Raw genomic sequence first — 12,931 nt, 5'->3', positions numbered from 1 at the left:
ATTAGAAGTTGGGTCAATAGCTACCAGGGTCTAGTCATAGATATATGACTCTAGAAAAATCACTTCATCTTTTTGGATTTCACTTTGGCACCCATTAAATGATGATATATATTATAGCCAAGTGATTCTCAAACTCTTGTAAGAGTGGGAACATTTTTATTCCCTCCCCACGCCCCCCCAAGAAAAAACTAAAATGAAAGTCTATCTCATACCACACACAAAAATTGATTCTAGGTAAATTTTAGCTATAAATGCAAAAGGTAATGTAATAGGCTTTGAGAGGATAACATAAGAGAATTATCTTTATCCTTGGGATAGGCAAAAAATTTTTTTAAGGGCACGAAAATAATTTATTTGGTAAGTTGGACTACAGTAAAATTTGGGACTTATGGTCATCAAAAGACACCAAGAAGAGAGTGAAAATGTAAGCCATAGAGTAGAAGATACATGAAATATACAGTAACCAACAAAGAACTCATATCTAGAATCTATATCTCTGTCTCCATAAAACTCCTAGAAATCAATAAGAAGGAGCCAGATGTCCAATAGAAAAATGGGCAATAGTCTTCACCAGGTACCTAACAAGTGGTCACTAAAACATATGAAAAGAAGTTTCAACTCATTAGTCTTCAGAGAAACACAATTAAAATCATAATGATGTGTGTATGATTTTATATATACACATATATATCATATTTTCTTTATCCATTCATCCATTAGTGGACACTTAGGTTGTTCTCATGTCAGAGCTACTGTGAATGTGATAAACATGGGCGTATAGATATCTCTCTGAGATAGTCATTTCACTTTCTTTGGATATATACACACAGAAGTAGTATTGCTGGATCATACGGTAATTCTACTTTTAATTTTTTGAGGAGCTTTCATACTGTTTTCCATAGTGGCTGCACCAATTTACATTCCCGCCAGCAATGCACAAGTGTTCCCTTTTCTTCACACCCTCACCAGAATGTATTATTTTGTTTTTTGATAATAGCCATTCTAATAGATGAGATGATATCTTACTGTGGTTTTGCATTTCTCTGAGGATTAGTGATGTTGAGAATCTTTTCATGTACATTTTGGCCATTTGTATGTCTTCTTTGGAAAAAAAATATCTATTCAGGTCCTCTGCCCATTTTAAAATCAGATTTTTTTTGTTATTTAGTTATATGAGTTTCTTACATATTTTGGATATTAACCTTTATCAGATCTATAGTTTGCAAATAATTTTCTCCCATTCTGCAGGTTGTCTCTTTATATTATTGATTGTTTCTTTTGCTGTGCAGAAGCTTTTTAGTTTGACGTAGTCCCACTTTTTTTTTTTAATTTTTAATTTTTATTATGTCATGTTAGTCACCATACAGTACTTCATTAGTTTTTGATGTAGTGCTCTATGATTCATTGTTTGAGTATAACACCCAGTGCCCCATGCAATACGTGCCCTCCTTAATACCCATCACCAGGCTAACCCATCCCCCACCCCTCCCCTCTGAAACCCTCAGTTTGTTCCTGGAGTCCATAGTCTCTCATGGTTCATCTGCTCCTCGGATTCCCCTCCTTCATTTTCCCCTTCCTTTTCCTAATGTCCTTCATGCTATTCCTTATGTTCCACATACAAGTGAAACTATATGATAATTGTCTTTCTCTGCTTGACTTATTTCACTTAGCATAATATCCTCCAGCTCCATCCACATCAATATAAATGGTAGATATTCATCCTTTCTGATGGCTGAGTAATATTCATTGAATTTAGGAACCACATCTTCTTTATCCATTCATCTGTTGAAGGACACCTTGGCTTCTTCCACAGTTTGGCTTGTGGACATTGCTGCTATGAACATTGGGGTGCATGTGTCTCTTCTTTTCACTACATCTGTATCTTTGGGGTAAATACCTAGTAGTGCAATTGCTGGGTCATAGGGTAGCTCTATTTTTGAATTCTTGAGGAACCTTCACACTGTGAAGCCACAAAGTGGTTGTACCAGCTCGCATTCCCACCAACAGTGTAAGAGGATTCCCCTTTCTCCACATCCTCTCCAACATTCGTTGTTTCTTGCCTTCTCAATTTTTGCCATTCTAACTGGTGTAAGTTGGTATCTCAATGTGGTTTTGATTTGAATTTCCCTGATGGCTAATGATGTTGAACATTTTTTCATGTGTCTGTTAGCCATTCATAGATCTTCTTTGGAGACGTGTCTGTTCATGTCTTCTGCCCATTTTTTGACTGGATTATTTGTTTTTTGGGTGTTGAGTTTGAGAAGTTCTTTATGGATCTTGGATACCAACCCTTTATCTGCAATGCCATTTGCAAATATCTTCTCCCATTCCGTGGGCTGCCTCTTGATTTTGTTGGTTATTTCCTTTGCTGTGCAGAAGCTTTTTATCTTGATGACGTCCCAAGAGTTCATTTTTTGCTTTTGTTTCCCTTGCCTTTGGAGATGTGTCTTGAAAGATGTTTCTGTGGCCGATGTCGACTTGTTTATTTTGCTTTTGTTGTTTGCTTGTGCTTTTGGTATCATATCCAAAAAAATGTTGTGAAGGCCAATGCCAAAGAGCTTTTCCCTATGTTTTCTTCTAAGAGTTACATGGTTTCAGGTCTTACATTTAAGTCTTTGATCCATTTCAAGTTAATTTTTGTGAGTGGTGTAAAATAGAGGTCCAATTTCATTCTTTTGCATACCAATATCCAGTTTTCCCAGCACCATTTCTGAAAGAGACTATCCTTTCCCCATTGAGTATTCTTGGCTCTCTTGTCTAATATTAGTTGACTGTATATGTGTGGGTTTATTTCTGGGCTCTTGATTCTGTTCCATTGGTCAATGTGTATGTTTTTATGCCAGTACCATACTGTTTTATTATAGCTGTGTAATAAAGTTTGAAATAAGGAATTGTGATGCCTCCAGCTTTGTTCTTTTTCTCAAGATTGTTTTGGCTATTTAGAGTCTTTTGTGGTTTCACATGAATTTTAGGATTTTTTTTCATTTCTGTGAAAAATGCCATCTGAATTTTGATAGGGATTACACTGGATTTATAAATGGCTTTGGGCAGCCCATACAACTACTTTGAAAAATTATTTGTCATTATCGACTCAAGTTAAATATATGTACATCTTATAACCACAAATTTCTTATGTATTATAATACACCTAAAGAATGATCAAAATTGCCCTTATCATAATAAAAAAACAGAGCCAAAATGTCCATGAAGAGTGAAATAGATAAATTCAGTATATTCATGTAATAAAATTCTAAGTATCTCTGAAAATAAATTATTATTACACATAATAAGGGATAAGAAATCTTATAAATACAATGTTCTCAAAAGAATCCAGTCTCAAAACGTTCCATTCTGTATTATTTCATTTATATGAAGTTTAAAAATAGGTATATGAATTTGTGGTGTCAGATTAGTGAGCCAGAACAGTATATCTTTGGAGAGGAGGAAGGGACAAGTGATTAAGAGTGGGATGAAGGGCTTCTGAAATGCTGTTAATGTTCTATTTTTGTTCTAGGGATGGTTACATGAATGTGTTCTTTTTATGACATTTCATCAAGCTTGAGATTTATGACTTCCCTGTATGTTTGTTTCATTTCAGTAAAAATGTAAAACAATAACAACAACAAATATAAGGTAAGAAAAAGATCCCAATGGAAAAGAAAAAAAAAAGTTGTAGTTTGTTATTATAAATCACTTTATATTTCAAAATTGAACAATACTTAATAAATTTCAATTAGAACAATAAGGGTATTTTAATTACTATACATTAGTATTTATGCATTATATTTACATTTTTGCCCCAGTGACCTATTCACTCCTCTATCAGCAAATCCCTGAATCACAAAGATAGGTAGGTCAAATGATATACATACTTTTAAATAGTTCACCTTGCAGTTTGAAATGGTGGGAACATTTCCCACTGAGATCTGCACAAAACCTAACTAGTATCATTCTGCAAGTTAATGCATTATTTGTCTCCTATGCATTAAAAACTGGTGTAAAATATATTTGTATGTACGTGGTGTTTTTTTCTTTTTTTAATTTTTAATTTCTATTATTATGTTCAATTAGCCAACATATAGTACATCATTAGTTTTTGATGTAGTGTTTAATGATTCATTAGTTTAATATAACACCCAGTGCTCATCACAGCACGTGCCCTCCTTAATACCCATCAACCGGTTACCCCATCGCCCCTCCCCTCTGTAACCCTCAGTTTGTTTCCCGAAGTCCAGAGTCTCTCATGGTTTGTCTCCCTCTCTGATTTCTTCCCATTCAGTTTTCCCTCCCTTCCCCTGTGGTCCTCCATGCTATTCCTTATGTTCCACATATGAGTAAAACCATATGATATGGTAATATGAGTAAAACCATATGATAATTGCCTTTCCCTGCTTATTTCACTTAGCATAATCCCCTCCAGTTCCATTCATGTGGATGCAAATGGTAGGTATTCATCCTTTCTGATGCCTGAGTAATATCACGGTCTTTTCTTACATATAGACAGATAATCGATCTGTCTATCTATCTATCTATCTATCTATCTATCTATCTATCTATCTATCAATTGATCGATCTATCCATCCATCCATCCATCACCTGTCTATCTATAACTTGAATCAAAAATCGAATATGGAGAATACCCTAAAAACCTGGTAGAACACAGTTTGGAACCCCCTGGATTGTTTTGGTTTTTTTCTGTCTAGTTCCCACATTCTGCCTGACTGATGGTAAGATGGTGACTGGGGACATAACTCATTTCCTGGGAGGAGGCTGTTTCCCTGCTTCTGAGGGCTAGCCTGCCAAGTAGGCAACCAAACCTTTCCTGAGCTCTGGGCAAAATTTCCTACTTTCCTTTGTGAGTGGAAGGCCATGGCAGGTGTTTGCTTCTTTTGTAGACTGCCTGGGGGTCCCTCCTAAAGTAGGGTGATGACTGAGGTGGCTGTGGAATAAGTGAATTTACACTGTGGTGGCAAGGCGGAAAGCATAGTCTCTTGCTGTTTCATGTCCATATCTGTGCCAGCTAACAGTAACAAGAATATCTCCATGGACTTCATGAGATCCAAAGGATTGAGCAAAACCATTGCTTTTTGTTTGCAAAGTCAGGTTTTTCACTTTTCATTGTGCTTAAAACAGATTTGACAAGAATTTGACACAAATATCCATGCCCTCCTTACTGAAACATTCTTGGGTCTGTAACACTATAGCCTCTCTGTGTTCCTTTTTACCCCGCTGGCTCTCAGTGGTCTTTGCTCATTCCTCTGCTTTCCCTTAACCTTTAAATATTAGAATTCCTTTAAGCTCTAGCATAATCCTCATCTTGTCTCACTCTACATACTTTCTCCCTAGGTGATCTCATTCATTTCCATGGTTTTAAATATCATGTATATGTCAACAATACCAAATTATATATCCAAGTCCACTATCTTGTTCTGAGCATCCAAGGAACCTGACACTGTCAAAAGAACGTGAGTTCACAAAAATAATCAAGCGTCTGAGTTACATAAGGTTTAAAAAAAGAAATGCACAATATGGTACATATTCTAAGAGGAATAATTGGTAGAGTAGAACAAACAAGAATTTATGATAATTATAAAAACTATTTTCAAACAAATAAAGATATTAGAAATATGAAGCAGCAATAAGCAGTTATTAAGAAAAGCCAGAGTGATTGTCTCTCTGGCAGAGCTGAGGAAGAGGATGAAGAATCTCTTCCAGGATGGAAGGGGCCTAGGTGAGGTCCCAGGAAAACAGTACAAGGTCATACAATAAGATCATCTTGATAATAAAGGCCACGGGTAATAGGAGAAGCAGACCAAGATTGGAGGAGTCCTGTCTACTCTGAGTGGACTGACAGTTACATGGTCAAAATCTCCTCTCCTTCCCCCTGCTGTTGCCTCCTGTCCTGAACAAGACAGGTGAGAGTGAGGCACCCAAAGTTTGCCTACTGATGGGAAGGTGAGGACTGGAGAGCCAACAGTAAGGGATAGGGTGGGGAGAAAGAGAAAGAGAGAGAGAGGGAAGGAGGGAGAAAGAGAGGAGGAGGGAGGGAGAGTGGGCAAGTGTGAGTGTCCTACCTGGAGACTGGAGAGAAACTCCATGGCAACTATAAAGATAACATTTGAATTTGACAGAATATTTTTCAGAATAAGACTGAGATTTTAGTAAGTGAATGAGTGTGGGATAATAGAAAATACATGTATTGATTCTTGCCACCCCCCATTCCTGGCACAGAGCTCCTGAAACCCTCATAATTTCTTAAGTGATAAGGTCACTAGGAGCATCTCTTGTTCTAAAATTTGTCTTTGACCCTATTCCTGACACAGGGCTCCTAAAAACCCTTGTAAATTCCTGAGTGACAAGAGCACTAAGAGCATCTTGTTTTCTAATGAGGTGACTCTGAGTGGGTGCTGGATATCACCTGGACAGGGGCTAGTCACCAGAAAGACCAAGCCATTATTAGAAGCTTGGAATTTTCAGCTCTACCCCACTCTTACTCCAGAGAGGTAGAGAGGCTAGAAATGGAGCTCATGATTGGTCATGCCTGCATGATGAAGCTTCCATAGAATCTCAAAAGTATGGTGTTTGGGGGACTTCCAGGTTGGTGATCACATCCATGTACTGGGAGGGTGACAGGCCCCACCCCCACAGGGACAGAAGCTCCCCATACTTGGGACCCTCCCGGTCCTCACCTTCTGTTTCTTTGCATCTGGCTGTTCATCTGTATCCTGGATCATATCCTTGAATGAACTGATAAATGTAAGTAAGCGTTTCCCTGAGTTCTGTGAGCCACTCTAGCAAGTTAATCAAACTCAAGGAGGAAGTGTTTTGATCCTCCAATCTATAGCCAGTTAGTCAGAAGTATAGTTGGTAACCTGGATGTGTGGCTGGCATCTGGAGTGTGTGTGCGGAGGGTGGGAGCAGTCTTGTGGGACTGAGCTCTTAACCAATGGGATCTGAGAGTGTCTCCAGGTAGATAGTGTCAGAATTGACTTGAATTGCTGGTGTTGCAAAGAATTGCTTGTTGTGGGGGACAAACCTCCACATTTTGGTGACCAGAAGTATCAGAAGTGTGAATAGGAAAGGCGACACAAAGAAGAGAAACACAATAGGGAAGAACTCTACAGGGGGGAAAAGACTGAGAATATAGAAGTCATTACACCGGACTAAAATTAAAACAGGGATAGAATGGAAAGAAAATGAGATATGTGCTGTAGGCAGATTGAGTGTTCAAGGCCAAGAAAAGTACAAGAAATTTTGAGAATAAAACATACTGCATATTATACCTAACGGAATTGAGGACTCTGAATTCACCAAGCAATTATTTGTTGATCACCAGGGATGCATAAGCAAGTGTCTTGACATTAGAGATACAACAATGTGTAACTTTGATAAAAATCTCTTCCTTCATGGAGCTTACTTTCTAGTGGCAATCAAATCAGTTATATATGTTACATACTGAGGGATGTCCCAGCCATACAGCTGTGTCTCCATACCTAAAGCAACACTGCTCAAGGGAACGTTCTGCAGTGATGAAATGGTTCTATATCTGTGCTGTCCCATAGCCATATATGGCTAGTATGTCTGAGGAACTCAAATTTTGTTTAATTTTAACGCGTTTCAATTTAAATAACCACCTCTGTCTAGTCACTGCTATTTTGGACAGAGTAGCTATAGAATTTTTAGTGAAACTGTACAGTTAATTTTTATTTAAAGCCCTCTTACAACCTACGACTTAGAACCCATCTGTATGACTGTCCCATGGACACTTGAAAAATAAAGCATGTCTTTTCAGAATACAAAGCTTAATAAATATCATCTAGAGATACCCTATTATTTATGTTATTTAGGATGTTGATATCATTATTGATTATATTTAGTCAGTCGATCTATCATGGACTGAGAGGAGTAAACTAACTTCCTTCACTCATGTGCTTCTGCTAAAGTCTCAGCTTCCAGAATTCAGTAAGTTTGTTCTCAGCTGGACACTGTCTTCCCTGTAATTGCTGTTTATTTGAAAACAAGGGTTTCAGAAAAATGTCTCAATTACCATTTTATACTTAACATGAAACATAATAAGGAAATAGATATTCTCCTTTGCCCCACTACAAACCCCCACATGGTTTTGGATCTTCAAGGGCTTTCTGGCTTTGCTGGACCATGAGGTCACATAACCAGCAGTAGGCTTTTGAACACCAAAATAAAGGAGCTATCTAGACTTCACAAACATATTTGATTGTCTCATAAATAATTGGGGAAGAGTCATGTAGACTTGGAAATTAATATCTGAAAGAGTTGGTTTAGTAGCTTCATGGGGTAAGGAGAGCTTCTCTGTCAACCTTTTGACATTTGCTTCATGTTTATCATTTCATGGTTACCAGATGGCAGCTGGAGGTTTAGACATTATGTCCACATTCAAGGGAGGAATGTATGGGAAAAGAAAAAGGCCTTATTAGGTACATCCATTCATTTTTCCCAGAAAGCACAATCTTTCTCAGGAATGTCTGTGTATGTGTCATTAGCCATAAATATCCCTGTCAATGGACACTGTAAACTTTTAGGGAGAAAGCAGAAGCAAGAATTTAACCTGACACAGTGAGACCCAAAATAAAATCAAAGTTTAATCAGCAAAGAAGAGGGAAATGGATATTGAACAAGTGACTAACAGTAGGGATCCAACTTATCTTTCTTATATAGTGGACCAGTTTCCCAGAAGAGAAAAAGCAATTACTGATTTTACACAACAATCTTTAAATCACAAATCTCCCAGTCCGTGGGATTGGAATGAAACAAATGCTAGTAATAGACCCATGGCATCCTCAGAATCACTTTTGTATTTCAGTGAACACTGCTAATAGATTGAGCTCATTTCGGTAGCTGGATGCTTCCTATCCTATTAGGAGGATCTTAGGAAGCTCCTCAGCTCCACATACACTCTTGTCAAACCCTAACATCAGTTTGACATACATGCTTCCACATGGTTGGACCCCCGTGGAAATTATTCAGGTGGAATAGAGCAAATGGAATGGCACTGTACAAATGTGGGAAAGAGCTGAAATAGTAAAGAAATAAAGTCAGTATAAGCATAATAAGCCGTGGAGGAATTGGCTAGAGAGATAAGAAGGGGTCATGCATAGACTTGTAGGTCAATGGTAAGGATCAAAGATTTTATTCTAAGTACAATAAGAAGCTGTTAAGATATTTAGTTCATACCGAGTGCATGCTTTGTTTACAAATTTTACTAGTGTAGTCATCCATGGGAAAAACAATGTAAACGTGTTCAAATATCTTTTGTAAAGTTGAATAAGTAATTTGGTCAATTTCAGTGTATTCAATGAGTTACTTTCATAGGCATCTGCTGTACCTCATGCATCCAAGGAGGAAAATGTATATATTATGTATATATATATGTATATATATGTATCTATATAATGTGTATATAATGTGTATATTAGAGGAGGCTTTCGGTAAACTTCCCTCTCTCCCAAATGCACAGACTTACAGAGTTCTATGGCAAATAAACATCCCTTTCATGAGTTCCAGTTTCTCTTTTGTAGTCTTATGCCATTATGTGTGAGTTTCATTATCTGTGAGCTACCCAAATAACTGGACCTATCATGTCTGTTAAAGAAACCATTGGACACTCTGGGATTGGAATTGATTACTTTTGAATAACTTTTTATTTATTTTTTAAAAAGATTTTATTTATTTATTTGACAGAGAGAGCGAGAGAGCACAAGCAGGGGGAGTGGTAGAAGGAGAGGGAGAAGCAGGTTCCCAGCCAATCAGAGAGCCCCATGAGGGGCTCGATCCCAGGACCCTGGGATCATGACCTGAGCCTAAGGCAGAGGCTTAACCATCTGAGCCACCCAAGAGCCCCTGATTAACTTTTTAAAGAAAATGCTTGGCTCCTGAATGGGTAATAGGGTGGAGGAGGCAAGAGTGGATGGGAGGACAAGTCAGGAGTTACTCCAGAGATCATGGATGCCTGGGTTAGATTAGTGCTAATGGACGCAAAGAACTGTGGATGATTTAAGATATAATTTGAAGGTGAAATAGAATTAATGATGGACTCTGTTCAGGAAGGCATAGAGAGGGATTAATGAAGTATAAATACTTCCCTAGTTATGGGTAAAATAGTGCTTGCACTATTTTATATTATGGTTATATATTATGGTTATATATTAGTAATACCTATTGCATGAATGACAAAAAGAAGTTACAATAGTCACAACATGTACAATGTTTTACAGTTTTAAGATATTAATGAGATTGGTAAGACAGGGTTTGTTATTCTACTTTCTTTACAGATGTGGATACTGAGGCTCACCCTCTCATAGTTCTGCCTTTGCCAGTCTGGAGACTGGTCAGAGACAAAAGATGTGATGTAACAAAGAGGCTATAGGAAAGAGGGCCACTGAATCTCAAAAGAGGTTAGAAGAGGTAAGAACACTTGTGTGGGCATGGCAGAAGGGTGTGAGGGAAATATGGAGGCTGCACAACGGACTTGGAGCAGTTCGGCTGTGGTGATGACCTGGGTAACCCTTTGATATGCTTTAAAGGACATAAGGAAAATATTTTTTCAGGGGATGTGATTACCTTTGACTATTGGAGTATTCCTGTTCCTACATGATTCTAAGCAGAAGATTGAGTTCATTAAGATTCCGACTTTAATGTTGTTCAGTGAATTTTGTCACCTTGAGTGTACGTATGAAACGTAACTTGAGCAAAGGTTGGTTTGGAAGGCAGAGCATGATTTGGGGGCAGTGAGAAAATGGAGTTGGCTGGTTTTATACTGACCTTTAGAAAAGGCAAGATTGGAGGGGCCTATTGGATACAGGTTATAGAAGGCCTGGAAAAAATGTGAATTGAAATCCTTACTAGCCAGATTTGTTGTACACTAATTCTCTCTCTGAAAGAAATTTTAGAAAATACAGGAAATTAAGATGATAGAAAGTATTTTCATAGTTCCATTGTGAGAAAATAACTTAATATTTTAGGGTATTTATTCTAGCCTTCTGTATTGGTACACGCATGTATGTGTGTAAAAACTTCATAGTATGATTAATAATTGAAATTGTACTATACATAACATTTTACAACCTATTAAAAGTGTTCTGTGAACACTTTCCTGTTACATAATCTTCTCGAAATGATTTGGGATGGCACACTGTAGTCTACCATATAGGTGTGCCATCAATTATTTAACTATTTCCTTCTAGACTTTATTTGAGCTATTTCCCATTTCCAAAATGGACCTCATTATTTGCTATTTCTTTTTTTTAAAATTCTATATCATTAACATTCATGTACTAAATCTGTAACTGATAAATTTTCCAGAATTAGAATTACTGATCAAAAGCGATGAGCACTTGTGCTCGCTCTGGCAGCACATATACTAAAATTGGAATGATACAGAGGAGATCGGCATGGCCCCTGTGCAAGGATGACATGCAAATTTATGAAGCGTTCCATATTTCTGGATGTTAACTAGACTTATTGTGGTGATCACTTCATAATATATACAAATATCAAATCGTTATGCTGTATACCTGAGACTAGTATGATGTTGTATATCAGTTATACCTCAATTAAAAAAACGTAATGGACACTTTTAGAGCTCTGAGTAGATACGACAAATGGCCTTTCAGGTTTGAGCCCCTTTGTATACCTTGCAGTAAACGATTGAATTTCCTGTTTCACTGCTTTCTCCCCACCACTGGGAATTAGCTTTTAAAACATGAAAAATAGTATCTCATAATTTTAATTTGCATGTCTTGGTTATTAGTGGGTTTCAACATTTTTCATGTGTTTATTAGCTATTTTTCTCTTAAAAATTAAATTCATGTGCTCGGTTTATCATTCTGTTCTGTCTTCATCATTTACGACAGCTTGGACCCAACACAGAGGGATGACTAAATAAATATTTTTACGATTAACTGAAAATCCATATGGACTTTCACCCAGGAACCAATAATGCATATAGTTTGTTGCTCCTCTTCTATTAATCTTCTTAAATTTAATGATTTCTCCGATGAAATGTAGTATTCGGGGAGAATGTGATTCTCCCCCCTGCTCTCTCTACTCCTAAGAGACGTTCTCTCAGTTGAAACTTCTCTCTTCATTTTCACTGTACTTAATACATCATCAGCAGGAACTCTTAGGTTATGGGAGGGCAATATATGGACTACATATTTATTGAACTCCAATTGTATGACTAAATGAATGCACCAGCCATGCAAATACAAATGTAAGTCTTAAAAATAATAATTTACATAATTAGCTGACAAGAAGGCCTGAGCTATTATTTAAGTTCATATATAACATTACATCGTCAAGTGTTAATTTATGCTCTGTTCTTTCCAGCATGATTGAGCTGTTCGGTAGTTTTATTTATGACTCATGCTTAGATTCATTTTGCAGTGCTGATAATGTTGAGATAATGGGAATTTATAGTTAGCTCTGACAAGAGGCCATAAAACAAATGACTGGATGTTTTCTCTATTGCCACAGGCTCGATTTATAACATAAAGTACTTAATAATTGTTATTAATGAACCCGCTGTGGTTGGTATATAGACACAGCTGGAAATCACATCTGTTATCAGACAGCCTGGGTTGAGTAAAGTACAAACACTGCAGGGAACTAATAGCTACAAAAGGAAATGACATCACAGAGCCATAGGAAGTGCCCATAGATGTTAGCTACACTGAGACAGAAGAGATTTAGGATAGATTTTAGGAGAAATGACAGAGTATTTGGCGCTTTTTAAAATTTTTCTTCCATATGGATCCCAAATGTCTTCAATTATGAGCTTGAGTTCCAGGATCAATTCATATATTAAATATTAATAAAGTTTATATCTTATTTTTTAGATCAAAATAAATAAAAATAGTCCAAATTCAGCCTACCAACTTGCCTTTCCAGGCTTCTC

At 37.1% G+C, this 12,931-nt stretch overlaps 1 non-coding gene across 1 annotated transcript; it reads left to right on the top strand.

Moving 5' to 3' along the window:
- Positions 1-11,371: 11,371 nt before the first annotated feature.
- LOC121102973 lies at positions 11,372-11,478 on the top strand. Its single transcript, XR_005835130.1, has one exon. It is a non-coding gene; the product is annotated as a U6 spliceosomal RNA (small nuclear RNA).
- The last annotated feature ends 1,453 nt before the right edge of the window (positions 11,479-12,931 follow it).

This window comes from Ursus maritimus, unplaced genomic scaffold, assembly GCF_017311325.1.
Source record: "Ursus maritimus isolate PB19 unplaced genomic scaffold, ASM1731132v1 scaffold_16, whole genome shotgun sequence".
Classification (NCBI taxonomy): Eukaryota; Metazoa; Chordata; class Mammalia; order Carnivora; family Ursidae; genus Ursus; species Ursus maritimus.
This window is presented reverse-complemented; position numbering and strand designations above follow the sequence as displayed.